Consider the following 18,559-nt stretch of genomic DNA (forward strand, 5'->3'; position numbering starts at 1 on the left):
CACACACACACACACACACACACCCACACACACACACACACACACACACACACACACACACACACACACACACACACACACACACACACACAGCCCCTCCCCCCAAACACACACAGCCCCTCCCCCCCAAAACACACACACACACACACACGCACACACACGCACACACACAGCCATGGACACACACACAGCCATGGACACACACACAGCCATGGGACACACACACAGCCATGGACACACACACACACACACACACAGCCATGGACACACACACACACACACACACACACACACACACACACACACACACACACACACACACACACACACACACACACACACAATAGATGACAATGACATGTAGTAGTATCGCTTACTTCCTCGACGACGTGTTCAACACCAATCTGCATTTGGTCACTCTGTAAAAGCTTTTCAGTAAGTGCACTAATATTGTAGCGGCTACCGCTGGGTATACACAATCGCCTTGCACCTACCGAGGACGCGGAGCGATCACCATGCCGGGCTCGCCCAGGACGCCCGGGCATGCCCAGCCTCGCCTTTCCAGGGCTCGTCCAGGACGCCCGGGCATGCCCGCTCTCGACTTGCCAGGCCTCGTCCAGGACGCCCGGGCATGTCCAGACTCGCCTTTCCAGGGTTCGCCCAGGACGTCCGGGCACGCCCGGTCTCGCCTTTCCCGGGCAAACGCTCCGGGATAATGTGTATATATATTGCTGCCCGATAAACGGGCTTTTCAGAGTACCCGAGTTGATTTGACACAATAAAGAAACTCGGACGAATTCCAGCTTTTTGTCGCGTCCATTCTTCCGATTTACGTTGGAGCACAGCTCCTACATTGGTGACCCGACATGGACACGGCAGTTGGCCTCAAACTGCCTATCTTCTGGGAGGCTCACGCGGCGGTTTGGTTCGCCCAGGCGGACTCCCTGTTCGCCCTGCGAGGCATCACGGCCGACGACACCCGCTTCCACCATGTGGTAGCAGCACTCGGCTCAGCCACCGCGGCCCGCGCCCTGAGCCTCCTCGAGAGCCCGCCAGCCGCTGGCAAATACAACGCGATTAAAAAGCTCCTCCTCGACGCTTTCGCCCTCTCATCGGCGGAACTCGCACGGCGCCTGCTCGACCTGCCCGAGCTCGGCGACACGCGCCCGTCTGAGCGAATGGACTACATGCTCTCGCTGCTCGGCGAGCACTCTCCGGCTTTCCTGTTCCGGGAGCTGTTCCTCTGTCAGCTGCCTAGCCAGGTACGCCTCGCCCTGGCAAGCACGACGATCACGGATCCCCGCGCCCTCGCCAAGGAAGCCGAAAAGATCTCCGCGGCAGGCCAACGCATTGGAGCAGCGACCTGGACCCCACCGCCGTCCGAAGCAATGCCCATAGCGCCCGAGCACCCGGCACGGTCGACGACCGAACTGCCGACGCAATTGGCGGCCGCTACGCCGCGCCGACCACCTCCAGCACGACGACCGGGGCCTCCACCTGACCAGGCGTGGTGTTATTATCATGCCGGGTTCGGACAGAAGGCCGGACATGCCAACCCCCGTGTACCTTCGGCAAGCCGGGAAACGGCCGGGCCGGCGTTCATTACCAGCCATGAGCGCCGGCCACACGGGCAACTTACTTTTCATCAGGGACAAAGCGTCCGGACGGCGCTTCCTGTGTGGACACCGGCGCCCAACTGAGCGTCATACCCGCCTCCGATCAGGCCAGGCAGTCCGCGGTTTGCGACCCTCCTTGGTTGCGGCCAACGGATCGGCCATCCGCACCTTCGGCCTGCGCAACGTCACCCTCTGCTTCGGCGGCCAACGCTTTAATTGGACTTTTGTAACCGCAAGCGTGCCCATGGCTCTGCTAGGCGCCGACTTCCTCTGTGCACACGGACTGCTGGTTGATGTCAAACGGCGTCGCCTCGTCAACGCCGAGACCTTCAGCTCCCTGGCATGCACATTGAGCAGCTCCGCTCGACCGAGCTGGCATGCGCCCTCCCGGAGGCGAATGAGTTTGCTCGCCTGCTCACGGAGTTCCCGGCCCTCACGCGGCCGACATTTTCGGCCGTCGCAGTACGACATGGGATCGAGCACCACATACCAACCACGGGCCCGCCGGTCTATGCCAGAGCCCGCCGACTCGACCCAGCCAAGCTCGCCGTGGCCAAAGCCGAGTTCGACGCTTTGGAACACCTCGGCATTGTGCGGCGCTCCAATAGCGCGTGGGCTTCGCCACTACACATCGTCCCAAAACCAGGGGGCGGCTGGCGCCCATGTGGCGACTACAGCCGACTTAACGACGCTACCACCCCGACAGGTATCCGATCCCGCACATCCAAGACTTCTCCGCCTGTTTGGTAGGACGGGTCATTTTTTCGAAGATCGATTTAATACGGGGATATCACCAGGTACCTGTCAGGGCGGCCGACGTCCCAAAAACGGCCGTCATCACGCCGTTCGGCTTATTCGAATTCCTGCGAATGCCGTTTGGCCTCAAAGAACGCGGCTCAGGCGTTCCAGCGCTTGATGGACGGCGTGCTGCGCGACCTGCCGTTCCTCTTCGTTTACCTGGACGACGTCCTCGTCGCCAGCACGTCCCGGGCCGAGCACCTCCTCCACCTCCGAACACTGTTCGGGGCGCCTCAGCGAGCACGGCCTCAGCGTCAACCCGGCCAAATGCCACTTCGGCACGACGGCCGTTGATTTTTTGGGCCACCACATCACCAAGAACGGGGCCGTGCCGCTGCCAACCAAGGTCGAGGCCATCACCACGTTTCCGCGTCCCCGCTCCATAAAGGCCCTGCAGGAATTCCTTGGAATGGTGAATTTCTATCACCGCTTCGTGCCCCGCGCTGCTCATCTCATGCGGCCCCTCTACGAAGCCCCTCCGGGGCAAGCCGGCCAAGCACGACGTCGTCTGGTCCGCAGCCATGGACGCGGCCTTTAAAAACGCAAAGCGGGCCTCGCCGACGCAACACTGCTCGCTCACCCGGTGCTCAACGCTCCCATCGCCCTCACCACGGATGCCTCCGACAACGCGGTGGGCGCCGTACATGAGCAATGGGTGAACGGGGTTTGGCAGCCACTCGCTTTTTTCAGCCGGCAACTCCGGCCGAACGAGCTCAAATATAGCACGTTTGACCGTGAGCTCCTCAGTCTACACCTGGCCGTTCGCCATTTCCGCCACCTCCTGGAGGGCCGACCCTTTACGGCGTTCGTCGACCACAAGCCATTGGTTTACGCAATGGCCAAGGTCACGGAGCCGTGGTCGGCCCGCCAACAGCGCCACCTCTCCGCCGTGTCGGAGTTTACCACGGACATCCGGCACGTCGCCGGCAAAGACAACGGCCGTGGCCGACTGTCTTTCTCGGGCCAGCGCGAACGCGGTCCACCTCGGCATGGACTTCGCGCTTATGGCGGCTGACCAAACCACCGACACCACGGTGCAAGCCCTCCGGGCGGCGGACACTGGCCTCCGCCTGGCCGACATCCCCTTCGCGGACACTGTCCTGCTCTGCGACGTCTCCCAAGGCCAGCCTCGCCCCATCGTGCCCGTTACCTGGCAACGCCGCATCTTCGCCTCCCTCCACGGCCTTTCCCACCCGGGCCGGAAAGCTTCCCAGAAGCTGGTGTCGGCGCGATTCGTCTGGCACGGCCTTCGACGGGACGTCCACGATTGGACCAGCACATGCACAGCTTGCCAACAGGCCAAGGTCCACCGACACACCCAGGCCCCGCTGGCACCTTTCACCGTGCCGGAACGACGTTTCGACCACGTCAACGTGGACCTGGTGGGCCCCCCTCCCCCCCATCACGGGGTTTCACACACCTGCTCACCATGGTGGACAGGACCACCAGGTGGCCGGAGGCCGTTCCCCTCATCTCCACCACCACCGCCGACGTGGCGCAGGCTTTCATCGCCACCTGGGTCGCCCGCTTCGGCGCACCGGCGGACATCTCGTCGGACCGCGGAACCGCAGTTCACCTCCGAGCTGTGGGGCGCGGTCGCCCGCAACCTGGGGGTCAAGCTCCACCGTACTACGGCCTACCACCCCCAAGCCAACGGGTTGTGCGAGCGGTTCCACCGCTCCATGAAGGCCGCGCTCATGGCCGGCCTTCAGGACGGCGGTTGGGCCGACCGGCTGCCGTGGGTCCTTTTGGGGCCTCCGCACGGCCCCCAAGGAGGACCCTCCGGGCGTCCACCGCCGAGCTTGTCTACGGCCAGATGCTACGCGTCCCGGGCGAATTCGTGCCTGACGCTACCAGTCCCTGGTCCGCAGCTCACCAGCGCTCGGACCTCCAGGAGACCGCCCGACGGTTTGCCCCCGTGCCAACGTCCCACCACGGTGACCCCAGTCCTACGTCCCCCCAGCGCTTCGCAAAGCGGAGTACGTTTTTGTGCATCATGACGCACATCGGGGGCCACTCCGGCCGCCGTACGACGGGCCCTTCCGGGTCCTGCGACGGGACGACAAGTCGTTCGTCATCAACATCGGCGGCAGGTCAGACCGGATTGCGGTGGACCCGCCTCAAGCTGGCGCACGTGGATATCGACCAACCGCCACGGTTGGCCCTTCCGCCGCGGCGAGGCCGCCCCCCATCCACGGTGCCCCCCACTCGACCGCCCACCACCACACCGGGACCCTCCCCCCCCCCCCCCCACGACCCGCCAGGGGTCGCTTCGGCCGGGTCATCAGGACCCCCCTTAAATTGACCCTGCCGGTGCAAGTCGATTCTGGGGGGACGTGTGTAGCGGCTACCGCTGGGGTATACACAATCGCCTTGCACCTACCGAGGACGCGGAGCGATCACCATGCCGGGCTCACCCAGGACGCCCGGGCACGCCCAGCCTCGCCTTTCCAGGGCTCGTCCAGGACGCCCGGGCATGCCCGCTCTCGACTTGCCAGGGCCCTCGTCCAGGACGCCCGGGCATGTCCAGACTCGCCTTTCCAGGGTTCGCCCAGGACGCCCGGGCACGCCCAGCCTCGCCTTTCCAGGCTCGTCCAGGACGCCCGGGCATGCCCGCTCTCGACTTGCCAGGCCTCGTCCAGGACGCCCGGGCATGTCCAGACTCGCCTTTCCAGGGTTCGCCCAGGACGCCCGGGCACGCCCGGTCTCGCCCTTTCCCGGGCAAACGCTCCGGGATAATGTGTATATATATTGCTGCCCGATAAACGGGCTTTGCAGAGGTGTCGTCCCACCTACTCTGAGACCCCGCATGCTAAGCCTGATTCACCAAATCACGTCTCGGAATAGCTAGGGAGGTTCTATACTGGCCCTCTATGAATGTGGACATAGAGTAAACTGTTCAGAACTGTTCCAAGTGTGCAGACTATCAAAATCGCCTGCCTGCTGAGCCCCTGAGACCGACTCCTACACCAGATCTACCTTGGAGTGAAATTGGGACAGATCTGTTCCAATTTGATGCTAAGACATACCTGATAAAAGGTTGACTATTACTTCAGATTCATTGAGGTGGATGAAGTGAAGGGATTTCCGCTGTAGTACAACTCTTGAGCGACTGAAAGCACAGTTCAGTCGACATGGTCTACCGGAGATTCTACGGAGTGATAATGGGACTATGTACAACTCGCAACTTGTGAGAAAATTCTGCAAAGATCACGGAATCATTCTTAGAACTTCTAGTCCCAGATATCCACGTTCAAATGGAGAGGTCGAGAGGGCTGTACAAACTGTTAAACGACTCTGGCGAAAATCTACAGACAAGCACCTGGCCTTGCTGGATTATCGGACAACACCATTGGAAGGCATTCACCTATCGCTGGCTCAACTACTGATGGGAAGACGTCCAAGGAATACCCTTCCCATTGCTCGAAGTCTTCTGGTGCCTATGGCTTACGACCATGATGCTGTGAAAAGACACTTCGACATAGAAAAGGTGAAGCAGAAATTCTACCATGATCGTCACATGTTCAAAGATCTTCCACCATTACATCCGAATGATGAAGTTAGAATGGAGCCTCCTATGGGTTCCAAACGGTGGATACCAGGTGTGATTGTGAAGCAGCATTCTGAGCCACGTTCGTACATTGTTCGGTCCAGAGAAACGGGTGATGCTTATCGACATAATCGTCGACATTTACGTAAGAGCACCAGTATAGCCAATGAGGGTGCTGCCCTCGATCGGTCTTTCGTTGATACTGATAACGCTACCAGTGAGGTCCATGATGGCTCAAGCTGTTCATCAGACTTGAAGCTTCCAGCTTGTGATACTGCACCTGCTGTATATCTGGATGATCCTGGCAGAGCAGTTACCGAGCCAGTGTCAACATCTCACTCAGTTACCCCGTGCATAACTCCGACACGAAGTGGTCGTATCAGTCGTTGACCAGACAGACTCGACTTGTAGTGAACTGTAAATATTGTCCTTACCAATATTGGATGTTAGCTAACACTGAGTTGGATTTGATTTGTTGCAATGTAATGTGCATTTACGAATTTGATCTGTTGTTTATGGTTTTGTACTAAGTTGGACTTTGCAAGCGATCTAGGCTTCTACTTTTCTTACTGCATTGGTTTGCATCTGTACTATTTGCTTGTGTAACAATAACGTGGTCACTGCACTTTTCCATCTTGAGGGGAAAGATGTAATGTATGTTTTAAGTGCCTGCAATTGAGAAGCATCTACATGGTTGTTGTTGTTGGTTGTCCCGAGGGACCAGAAAAATTAACGGACTTCCGGCGTGGACCGGATGGTCTAACATTGGAGTCCTGCTTATGTTACAGACTTGTAGCCTTGAGATTGTCCATGCTTGGCCACAATCTTGTGTCTGACCTCATCAGACAATTCTCTAGTTTTCTTAGTTTTCTAAGAACTTCGTTTTCTAAGAACTTTTCTAAAACTTAGTTTCTTACTAAGTTTTATCTTAGTTTCTTATACACACAGTGGCACAAAACAGCAGAATGACTCCTTTTCTCCTTTCAAACTGGTTGAATGAGTGATTTTTATATTGCAGGCACCTGCAACTCACCACAGGTGAGTTCAATTCCAAAGTAAAGGAGAATCACCTGCTTTCAATCTAATTATTTCTAACAACTTCCAAAAGGTGCCTATAATATTGTCCAGGCCATTTTAAGTTTTCTGTGTGGAATAAGCAAAGATTTTGTAAAAAATTATTTAGCTTTTTTGGTTTATTCCACTGCAAACCAAAGAAATACATTTGTTGATACCAAAATATTGTTTAATTTCAACAATTTTCAGGAAGATTGGTTGGGGATTAGTGGTGGATTCCCAGCATGTGGATGGCCTCTGTGATTTCTCCTTTGTTCGTTGTAGCACGTGCACCGCGCCTGCCATGCACTCCACACCTAGGGGTAGCACTAGGACTATATAAAAGTGGCAGGAGACAGGACATTCAACTTCCGCTGATACAGCCGGCTGGGTGATCATGGGGGCCGGCGGGTGGCCGTGGGGCCACGCCCCGGGGGGCCATTGGTCGGGACGGTCCTGGAGCGGGGGGGGGGGGGGAGGGGTGGTGGACTCGCTGATTGGAGCATGCAAGGATGTCATCGGATGACGTAAGAGCCCTGGGTACAAAAGATTGGGGGGGGGGGGGGTACATCACGGGTGATGAAGGTTGTGGTAAAGTTTCATCGAAATAGTGTGTGCAGTTTCAAAGGAAAAAGCAAATACCTCTTTTGGGGGGTCAAACCTGGATCCAATTTGACCCCCGGCAGACTCCCTTAGACCACGATTTTTTTTAAATGCCGTGAACAAACTTTAGTCACAACACAACAAATATAATTTGTGCCAAATTTGGTCGCAATTCCATCAGCGGTTTCGGAGAAGAAGTTTCAAGTGTTTACGGACGGACTGACAGACGGAATGATGGACGGACGGCGTTCCATCGGCGCAAAAGCTCGCCTGAAATTCATTCCGGGTAAGCTAATAATTATAATACATCAATTATAATTGGTATCTCCCCGCGATGGAGCTGATTCTGAGGGCCTTTCACTATCTCAACACAGGCAGGTTGGTGGACTTTCTGTCTTCTACAGACTCTTCTCCGGCCTTGCTCCCCCTGCTCTGTCTGTGCTCTGTCCCCCAAATATTACTGCAGGACGCACAAGATCTGTCAGCAACCCTCTTCTGGTGAAACTGCCAAAATCAAGACTCTCTGGTCACCTTCACTTTCATTCCTCTTTTCTCCCACCTCTGGAACAAACTCTCACATTCTCTTCAATCCCACTCCTACCTCCAGGTCTTAAAAACAGCTGTTCACCACCATCTCTTATCTCCCCCCATCCAAAACCGAGACCTTTCCTACCCCAGTTAATCCACCCCAAATCCACCTCCTTAAATTCCGTTTTCTTTCCCAAAAGTCCTTGTCGTGTCCATTTTGTTTATCCCATGTACCCTGCTCTCTCCCTTCCATAGATCCCCCGATGTCCCATTTTCTTGTGTTACAGATGTTGTCACATTTTGTTGAGTTACAGCCTGAATTTAAAATGGATTATCTTTTAAAAAATTTGTCACCGATGTACAGGAAATACCCCATAATTATAAATGTGGAGTTAGAACACCCTCCCAGCCCTTGGTTTTCTATGCCTCAAGCACCAACATTAGACCTTTTTTGGCATGGTGCTTAGAACGTGGGTCGTACGCATTCCAAATGATTGGGCAGATTGCAGGAAATGATATGGTATAGCCAACTACACTTTATCAAGCAAGATAGTTCTATCGTTTTCATCCAACACTTGCTTCAAATTTCTTCTCTTTTCACCAACATATAATTTGTTATATTCCTGACATGTGGAACAAGCCACTACATCCAATTTGTCACTAATTGGAATCCAGAATCAAATCGGCCATTACTAATCTCTGTGCGGAAGAGAAAACTACAATCACCGAGTGCGTGCCTCATGCATACAATGGAGGTATTCTTGCATTTGGGTAAACTCAAGCGCAATCTCACTACAAGAACTTGATGCCTGCAGAATGACTACATTTTATCAAGAACTGGCTAAAGATCCCACATGAAAACAACAGTGGTCACAAAACTATGACTATGTCACACATCACTATGTCTCTCCAAAAAGACCGACTGGACAACCCTCCCATCTACTTTCGGAACAATCCTCTCCGAGAAGTTCTGTCACTCAAGCTTTTGGGTCCCACTATCTGCCATGATCTTTCCTGGGAAAACCACATTTCCAAGCTGTCCTCCCAAAGCCAGTCGCCGACTGGGCATCCTCCATCGTGCGAAGTCCTTCCTTGGCACACCTGAGCTCCTCACCACATACAAGGCTTTCATCCGCAGCTCAATGGAATACTGCTCTCCCCTCTGGGCTGGTGCTCCTTCCTCACACCTAGCTCGGCTTCACGCTGTTGAAACCAAAGCTTTCAGAATCATTGGAATCTCCCGCGATGACGCTATCTCCGTGGGCCTTTCACTCACTCACCGCAGGCAGGTTGGTGGTCTGTCTTCTACCGACTCCTCTCCGGCCTTGCTCCCCCAGCTCTCTCTGTGCTCTGTCCCCCAAATATTCCTACAGGTCGCACAAGATCTGCCAGCAACCCTCTTATGGTGAAATTGCCAAAATCAAGACTCTCTGCTCACCTTCACTCCTCTTTTCTCCTGCCTCTGGAATAAACTCCCTCACTCTCTTCAATCCCACTGCTCCCTCCAGGTCTTTAAAACAGCTGTTCACCACCATCTCTTATCTTCCCCCATCCAAAACCTTGATCTTTTCTACCCCGTTAATTCACCCCAGATCCACTTTTTTTTGAAATTCCGACTTCTTTCCTGGAAGTTCTAGCAGTGTCCATGTGTTTTATACCCCTCCCACCCCCCCCCCCCCCCCCCCCCGCCTTCCCATGCCTCCTCTCCCCAAGCCCTCTCCCTCCCACATATCTACCGATGTCCCTGTTCTCTGCTGTTGCAGTTGTGTGCTTCCCTCTCTCTCCCCATTTTGTCTCCGGCTCCCTTTATTGTATGTTTTTTTGTCCGATTGTTTTTTGTGTTTGATAGCTCTTACACGAGCCTCAATCTTGTATACCAAAAAAAACAAAAAAAAACAACATTCAGTTGACAGCATTGAGATGTGCAGGCAGGCTCATTGATCAATATTACAACTGGCTTTACAGCACCAAGGGCACAACACCTCGGTTATATGGTTGACCCTAGCTCCACAAACAAACATTCCTCTAAGACTGATTGTATCCTTCATGAATGCTCCATTGTACCAAATATCTGTTATTTTTAGTTGTTAAAGGACAGTATCAGCAGTGGGCTGTTTTTTGTATCCAGAGCAAAAGCTCGTGGAAGAGCAAGAACACTGAACGGATCAGGACGCAACAAAACCGAATTAACAGTAGAGCGTGAGTGGAGTTGAAACACCAACAGTGGAGTTGAAGGACAAAATAGAGGGTGATTTGGACAAGTAATGGGTGCGTGGAGGAACGAGGGGCAGGGGTGGACACATGAGTGGACAAGATGGATACAGAAGAAAACTTTCAGGAAGGAAAAACTGGAAATCTGGAAGGAGGTGGAAATGGGGGTGGTGGTTTATCGTGGGTAGAAAAGGTCATGATTTTAAGAATAGGCAGGACTGTCGGTTGCAAATAGTCCAGTCAATCTGACGGTAAAAGTCATGAAAGATTGGTTTAAATAATCCAATGATTGGAAGATGGCCTGTGAAAACAGCTGGATAACACCAAAGTATATTACGAGCCTGCTGAAGACATGCAAAAACTTCATTGATAATGGCACACACTATCAACAGATTTTGGTTCAGCTATGAGTTCACCTGTATCTGCAGTCATGACATACCTTCTGATGATGGAGCTTGAACAAAATGTATGACTAATGAGAACTGGCTCCAACTGTGCTGGAACCGATACATTGATGACACTTTTACCATTGCACATTTTTATTTTACTCTCTCCTGGCTAATGGTGTGATCTGAGACGACCGTGAGCAAATGTTCTTAGACACGAAGGCAAATCAGGATATTTCAGGGCGTCATATATTAGGGGAACAGTAGACATGAACAACACAGGTCCACATACGTATACGGTAGACCATCTTCTCAAGCAACTCGACAGGGGCTTTCCCAGCATCAGTTTCACAAGAGGGATTGGAAAAGATGGACAATTGACAATTATGGTTGAAGGGAATTACCAAGAACCATCTGATCTCAATGGTGAAGAATCACTTGGAAAATTCTGGTTTCTGGATCCAGATTCGTTTCTTCACCAAAATCTAATAATTTCGTCCGTGTCATACACCCAACCTGTCCACAAATTTTCGTCCGAATCCGTCCATAACTTTTTGAGATATTCTGTTCACAAACACAGACAAACACAACCATACAGGGGTGAAAACGTAACCTCCGTCCACCTTCGGTGGTGGAGATAACAATGCATACACGGCGCATGCCACTTGCAACGCCATCACCAAACGAAAAGACAACTGGTGGTTCGTATGTAGCTGCTGCCGTGGCTGCCGGCTGCATCATTTTCTGGGGTTGGATCTGTGCCGCTGATGCAGTGCCCCGTTACAAGCAGCTGGTACCGTAAAATGGGGTGAATAGGGACAGCAAGGTGAATAGGGACACAAACTGAAAAAAAGTTCGGAAACTTTTTTCGCTGAAAATTGATAACCATACTGATTTGTTGATATTTGGGTTGAAAGTGTTCTCTTGTTTTTAAAAAAAAGCAACTTGTAGTCCCTATTAACCCCATATATGGGTTAAATAGGAATAAATAGGATTTTTATGGCTGTCCCTATTCACCCCGTTTTACGGGTGAATAGGGACAGTCACTAATACAAAAAAATAATAATCAAGAAATAGGGACAGTTTGGAGAAACTTTTTATCCCATATTTTTTACTTGCAAAATCGAAGATTTTTCAAGTACGTATATTGGTCGGTTGTGTTTGTGGTTCTGTCTGTCTGTTTGTGTCTGTTCGTTTGTTTGTCACCGGCCTACAGGTCACAATTTTCAACCGATCTTCACCAAACTTCACCAAACGATAGAGTTGGTCAAAAGCCAGAAGCCTATTGTTTTTGGGGTCAATAGGTCAAAAGGTCAACATAGGGTCACCAACTTTGCTAAATTTCTAAAATCCTCAATTTTCATCCGATTGACTTGAAATTTGAAGACCACTTGCATATCTACTCACTGAATTCAACCACCAAGTATGTTTGAGGTCAGTATAGGCCAAATGGTCAACATAGGCCAAATTTCTAAAATCCTCAATTTTCATCCAATTGACTTGAAATTTGAAGAGGACTTGCATATCTGGTCACTGAATTCAACCACCAAGTATTCTTGAGGTCAACATAAGACAAAAGGTCAACATAGGCCAAATTTCTAAAATCCTCAATTTTCATCCAATTGACTTGAAATTTGAAGAGGACTTGCATATCTGGTCATTGAATTCAACCACAAATTATATTTTAGGTGAACATAGGCCAAAAGGTCAACATAGGCCAAAAGGTCAACATAGGCCAAATTTCTAAAATCCTCAATTTTCATCCAATTGACTTGAAATTTGAAGAGGACTTGCATATCTGATCACTGAATTCAACCACCAAATATTTTTAGGTCAACATAGACCAAATTTCTAAAATCCTCAATTTTCATCCAATTGACTTGAAATTTGAAGAGGACTTGCATATCTGCTCACTCAATTCACCCACCAAGTATTTTTGAGGTCAACATAGGCCAAAAGGTCAACATGGGCCACATTTCTAAAATCACCAATTGTACACCGCACCTTTCCTATGCCATCTCCAGGCATTGCAAATCGTCATTGCTGGGCACCGAAAGGGGCTCGGCAGTGACGCACGCTGAAAGGGAGTACTCAGTTTTCACTCTGGTTGTTTGTTTTCTTGCTTTCTTGTTGTACACCGCTCCTTTCCTATGCCATCTCCAGGCATTGCAAATCGTCATTGCCGGGCACCGAAGGGGGCTCGGCAGTGACGCACGCTGAAAGAGAGTACTCAGTTTTCACTCTGGTTTCTTGCTTTCTTTCTTTCTTTCTTGTTTGTTTGTCCGGGCGATATCTCAGCCATCCTTTGAGCTAGGAAGCTGAAATTTCGGCACAATAGTGAGCAAGTCCTTTGACAAAAACGGTATTTTTTTTTTTTGATTAATCAATTAATTGATGAGTTATTTAATTATTAGCGATTAATTAAGTACTTATTTAATTAATTAAATTTCATTTCTCTTCTGACCATTAACTCAGGAACCTTTTGAGTTAGGAAGCTGTTATTTGGACATGCCAATGACCAGGTGATTTGGCTGCAAAGGCTATTTTTGATTTATTAATTAATCAATTGATAAATTAATTGATTAATTATTTAATTATTTGATTAATGACCAAAAATTTTTTTTTTTTTAAGTTACAGATTCTGATGAAATGGTGGTGGTTTATGTGTTCTCTGACCGAATTGATTAATAATTTAATTTTTTTATGATTATTATTTATTTATTTTCATTATTAATTATTTATTTATTGTCTTTCTTATTTGGCCAATTTCTCAAGCACCTTTTGAGCTGGGAAGCTAATATTTGGACATGACAGTGACCAAGTGATGTGGCTATCAAGGATATTTTTGATTTATTGATTAATCAATTATGTATTTATTTTTTTATTAATGACTTATTTAATTAAATTTCTAAAAGATACATCTTCGGATGAAGCACTAGTGGTTTAGTTATGCTATTGACCAATTGATTATGAAAATATTTTGTGATAATCTTTTATTGATTTTAATTATACAATTAATCAATCAATTAGTGTACACCTCTCCCTCCCAATGCAGCCTCAATGAGCTGCACTGTGGTATTGCCGGGCGCCTGAGGCGCCCCGGCAATGCCGCGCTGCAGCATATTTAATTATTTGGCATGGGGCGGTGTACTTTGAATGTATTTGTACTTGTTGTACACCGCTCCTTTCCTATGCCATCTCCAGGCATTGCAAATCGTCATTGCTGGGCACCGAAGGGGGCTCGGCAGTGACGCACGCTGAAAGAGAGTACTCAGTTTTCACTCTGGTTGTTTGTTTTCTTGGTTGTTTTCTTGTTTTCTTGTTTCTTGGTTGTCCGGGCGATATCTCAGCCATCCTTTGAGCTAGGAAGCTGAAATTTCGGCACAGTAGTGAGCAAGTCCTTTCTCAAAAACGTTATTTTTTGTTTTTTGAATAATCAATAAATTGAGGAGTTATTTAATTATTAGCGATTAATTAAGTACTTATTTAATTAATCAAATTTCCTTTCTCTTCTGACCATTAACTCAGGCACCTTTTGAGTTAGGAAGCTGTTATTTGGACATGCCAATGACCAGGTGATTTGGATGCAAAGGCTATTTTTGATTTATTAATTAATCAATTAATCGATTAATTATTTAATTATTCGATTAACGCCAAAAAAATTTTTTTTTTTAAAGTTACAGATTCTGATGAAATAGTGGTAGTTTATGTATTCTCTGACCAAATTGATTAATAATTTATTTTTTTATGATTATTATTTATTTATTTTCATTATTAATCATTTATTTATTTTCTTTCTCATTTGGCCAATATCTCAGGCACCTTTTGAGCTGGGAAGCTAATATTTGGACATGAGTGACCAAGTGATGTGGCTATCAAGGATATTTTTGATTTATTGATTAATCATTTAATCTATTAATTATTTATTGATTAATCGATTAATTATTTATTGAGTAATCAATTAATTTTTTAATTTTTTATAAATGACATTTAATTAAATTTCTAAAAGATACATCTTCGGATGAAGCACTAGTGGTTTAGTTATGCGATTAGCCAATTGATTATGAAAATATTTTGTGATAATCTTTTATTGATTTTAATTATACAATTAATCAATCAATTAGTGTACACCTCTCCCTCCCAATGCAGCCTCAATGAGCTGCACTGCGGTATTGCCGGGCACCGGAGGCGCCCCGGCAATGCCGCGCTGCAGCATATTTAATTATTTGGCATGGGGCGGTGAACTTTGAATGCATGTGTACTTGTTTTCTTGTTTGTTTGTTTTCTTTCTTGTTTTCTTTCTTGGTTGTCCGGACGATATCTCAGCCATCCTTTGAGCTAGGAAGCTGAAATTTCGGCACAAGAGTGAGCAAGTCCTTTCTCAAAAAGGGTATTTTTTTTTTTTGATTAATCAATAAATTGAGGAGTTATTTAATTATTAGCGATTAATTAAGTACTTATTTAATTAATCAAATTTCCTTTCTCTTCTGACCATTAACTCAGGCACCTTTTGAGTTAGGAAGCTGATATTTGGACATGCCAATGACCAGGTGATTTGGCTGCAAAGGATATTTTTGATTTATTAATTAATCAATTAATCGATTAATTATTTAATTCTTCGATTAATGACAAAAAAATTTTTTTTTTTAAAGTTACAGATTCTGATGAAATAGTGGTAGTTTATGTGTTCTCTGACCAAATTGATTAATAATTTAATTTTTTTAGGATTATTATTTATTTATTTTCATTATTAATCATTTATTTATTTTCTTTCTCATTTGGCCAATATCTCAGGCACCTTTTGAGCTGGGAAGCTAATATTTGGACATGAGTGACCAAGTGATGTGGCTATCAAGGATATTTTTGATTTATTGATTAATCATTTCATCTATTAATTATTTATTGAGTAATCAATTAATTATTTATTTTTTTATAAATGACTTATTTAATTAAATTTCTAAAAGATACATCTTCGGATGAAGCACTAGTGGTTTAGTTATGCGATTAGCCAATTGATTATGAAAATATTTTGTGATAATCTTTTATTGATTTTAATTATACAATTAATCAATCAATTAGTGTACACCTCTCCCTCCCAATGCAGCCTCAATGAGCTGTACTGCGGTATTGCCGGGCGCCGGAGGCGCCCCGGCAATGCCGCGCTGCAGCATATTTAATTATTTGGCATGGGGCGGTGTACTTTGAATGTATGTGTACTTGTTTTCTTTCTTGTTTGTTTGTCAGGACGATATCTCAGCCATCCTTTGAGCTAGGAAGCTGAAATTTCGGCACAGTCGTGAGCAAGTCCTTTGTCAAAAACGGTATTTTTTGTTTTTGAATAATCAATTAATTAAGGAGTTATTTAATTATTAGCGATTAATTAAGTACTTATTTAATTAATTAAATTTAATTTCTCTTCTGACCATTAACTCAGGCACCTTTTGAGTTAGGAAGCTGATATTTGGACATGCCAATGACCAGGTGATTTGGCTGCAAAGGCTATTTTTGATTTATTAATTAATCAATAAATCGGTTAATTATTTATTTATTCGATTAATGACTTAATTTTTTTTTTTTTTTTTTTAGTTACAGATTCTGATGAAATTGTGGTGGTTTATGTGTTCTCTGACCGAATTGATTAATAATTTTTTTTAATTTATGATTATTTATTTATTTTCATTATTAATCATTTATTTATTTTCTTTCTCATTTGGCCAATATCTCAGGCACCTTTTGAGCTCGGACGCTAATATTTGGACGTGAGTGACCAAGTGATGTGGCTATCAAGGATATTTTTGATTTATTGATTAATCAATTAATCAATGAATCAATTAATTATTTAATTATTCGATTAATTACTAAAAAAAAAAAAAAAAAATCAGTTACAGATTCTGATGAAATGGTGGTGGTTTATGTGTTCTGTGACCGAATTGGTTAATAATTTAATTTTTAAATGATTATTATTTATTTATTTTCATTATTAATCATTTATTTATTTTCTTTCTCATTTGGCCAATATCTCAGGCACCTTTTGAGCTGGGAAGCTCATATTTGGACATGACAGTGACCAAGTGATGTGGCTATCAAGGATATTTTTGATTTATTGATTAATCATTTAATCGATTAATTATTTATTGAGTAATCAATTAATTATTTAATTTTTTATTAATGACTTATTTAATTACATTTCTAAAAGATACATCTTCGGATGAAGCACTAGTGGTTTATTTATGCTATTAGCCAATTGATTATGAAAATATTTTGTGATAATCTTTTATTGATTTTAATTATACAATTAATCAATCAATTAGTGTACACCTCTCCCTCCCAATGCAGCCTCAATGAGCTGCACCGCGGTATTGCCGGGCGCCAGAGGTGCCCCGGCAATGCCGCGCTGTAGGATATTTAATTATTTGGCATGGGGGCAGTGTACTTTGAATGTATGTGTACTTGTTTTCATTTGATTGACTTGAACTTCTTAGAGGATTTATATATATATGGTCACTGAATTCAACCACCATCTATTTTTGAGGTCAACATAGGCCAAAAGGTCAACATCGGCCAAATTTTTAATATCCTTAATTTTCATCCGATTGACTTGAAAATTGAACAGCATTTGCACATCGAGTCACTAAATAGGGAAACTAACTAGTTGAGGTCAAAAGGTCAAAGGTCAACTCAAGGTCAACCTTCCAAAATCGTCAATTTTCATCCTGTTGACCCGAGTTTTGATCAAGATTGTAAATTTTAATCTTCATGAAATGGACAATTTGCTGCATCAATGGAAAACTTTGGGGGGGGGGGGGGATTTTGCAAGTATCATGCTACGCATGTCGTCTTCTTGTTTTTTCATTGGCACCGTGGTTTCTATTATGGGTGCATATTATGCGCATCCATCTGAGCTTTCAATTTAGCAATAAGTTGGAAACTCAGGATTGTTTCTTTATTATTTTTTTGTATTAGTGACTGTCCCTATTCACCCGTAAAACGGGGTGAATAGGGACAGCCATAAAAATGCATATATGGGGTTAATAGGGAGTATAAGTTGCTTTAAAAAAAAACAAGAGAACACTTTCAACCCAAATATCAACAAATCAGTATGGTTATCAATTTTCAGCGAAAAAAAATTCCGAACTTTTTTTCAGTTTTTTTTTTTTTTTTTTTTTCCGTGAAAGAGCGAAGTTTGTGTCCCTATTCACCTTGCTGTCCCTATTCACCCCCATTTCACGGTACTCATTTGGCCGACCTCGGAAGGATGACAGGCTGAGTCAACCCACCTGGTGTTAATGCAACGACACAACAGGAACTTGAACTCAGGACCCTGAGATCTCAAGGCAGCCACCTTAACCAGGAAGCGTCGCATCTACAAGGGACTTGGAAATCGGTCAACACACAAAGGAATATAAATACACACAGCGAGGACAGCCGGCTCAACGCGCGTCACCTTCACAATTATACAGCGGCAACGATGTTTTACCTGAAAATACTACAGTAATCTTAGCTGGCAATGGTGAGAAAATAATGTTTAGCTTGTTTTAATAAAGAATTCCGTTAATTAGAGAAAATAAATCTGTTTTGTCACTTTGTGCTGAAGAAGATGAAACGACGCGGAAAGGAACTTCAAGTTCAATATGAGCGCTACGTATAACACTTTACTCTTTAATTTATTTCAATCGAAAAACTGTTAAGAACACGTATGAAAAACAAGTATACTGCTATAATAATAATATGATTATTCATGTACGACAACATTAATTTATAAACCCGTATACAGCGTACAGTGCACTGTACTTACACGATGCGATCCCAGAATG

At 46.2% G+C, this 18,559-nt stretch overlaps 1 protein-coding gene across 2 annotated transcripts in view; it reads right to left on the bottom strand.

The window, feature by feature from the left end:
• Positions 1-18,559, bottom strand: part of ANKIB1 (ankyrin repeat and IBR domain containing 1) — a 308,012-nt gene extending 289,453 nt beyond the window's left edge. Inside the window, exon 1 of one of the 2 annotated variants that reach the window (XM_078780540.1) lies at positions 18,541-18,559. The gene's annotated coding sequence lies outside the window, so the exon portion shown is untranslated. Of the gene's footprint in view, positions 1-377; positions 398-18,540 lie in introns of those variants that run through there. The other variant, XM_078780539.1, reaches the window with a different exon arrangement.

This window comes from Myxine glutinosa, chromosome 6 (genome assembly GCF_964187855.1).
Source record: "Myxine glutinosa chromosome 6, kmMyxGlut1.1, whole genome shotgun sequence".
NCBI classification, from domain to species: domain Eukaryota; kingdom Metazoa; phylum Chordata; class Myxini; order Myxiniformes; family Myxinidae; genus Myxine; species Myxine glutinosa.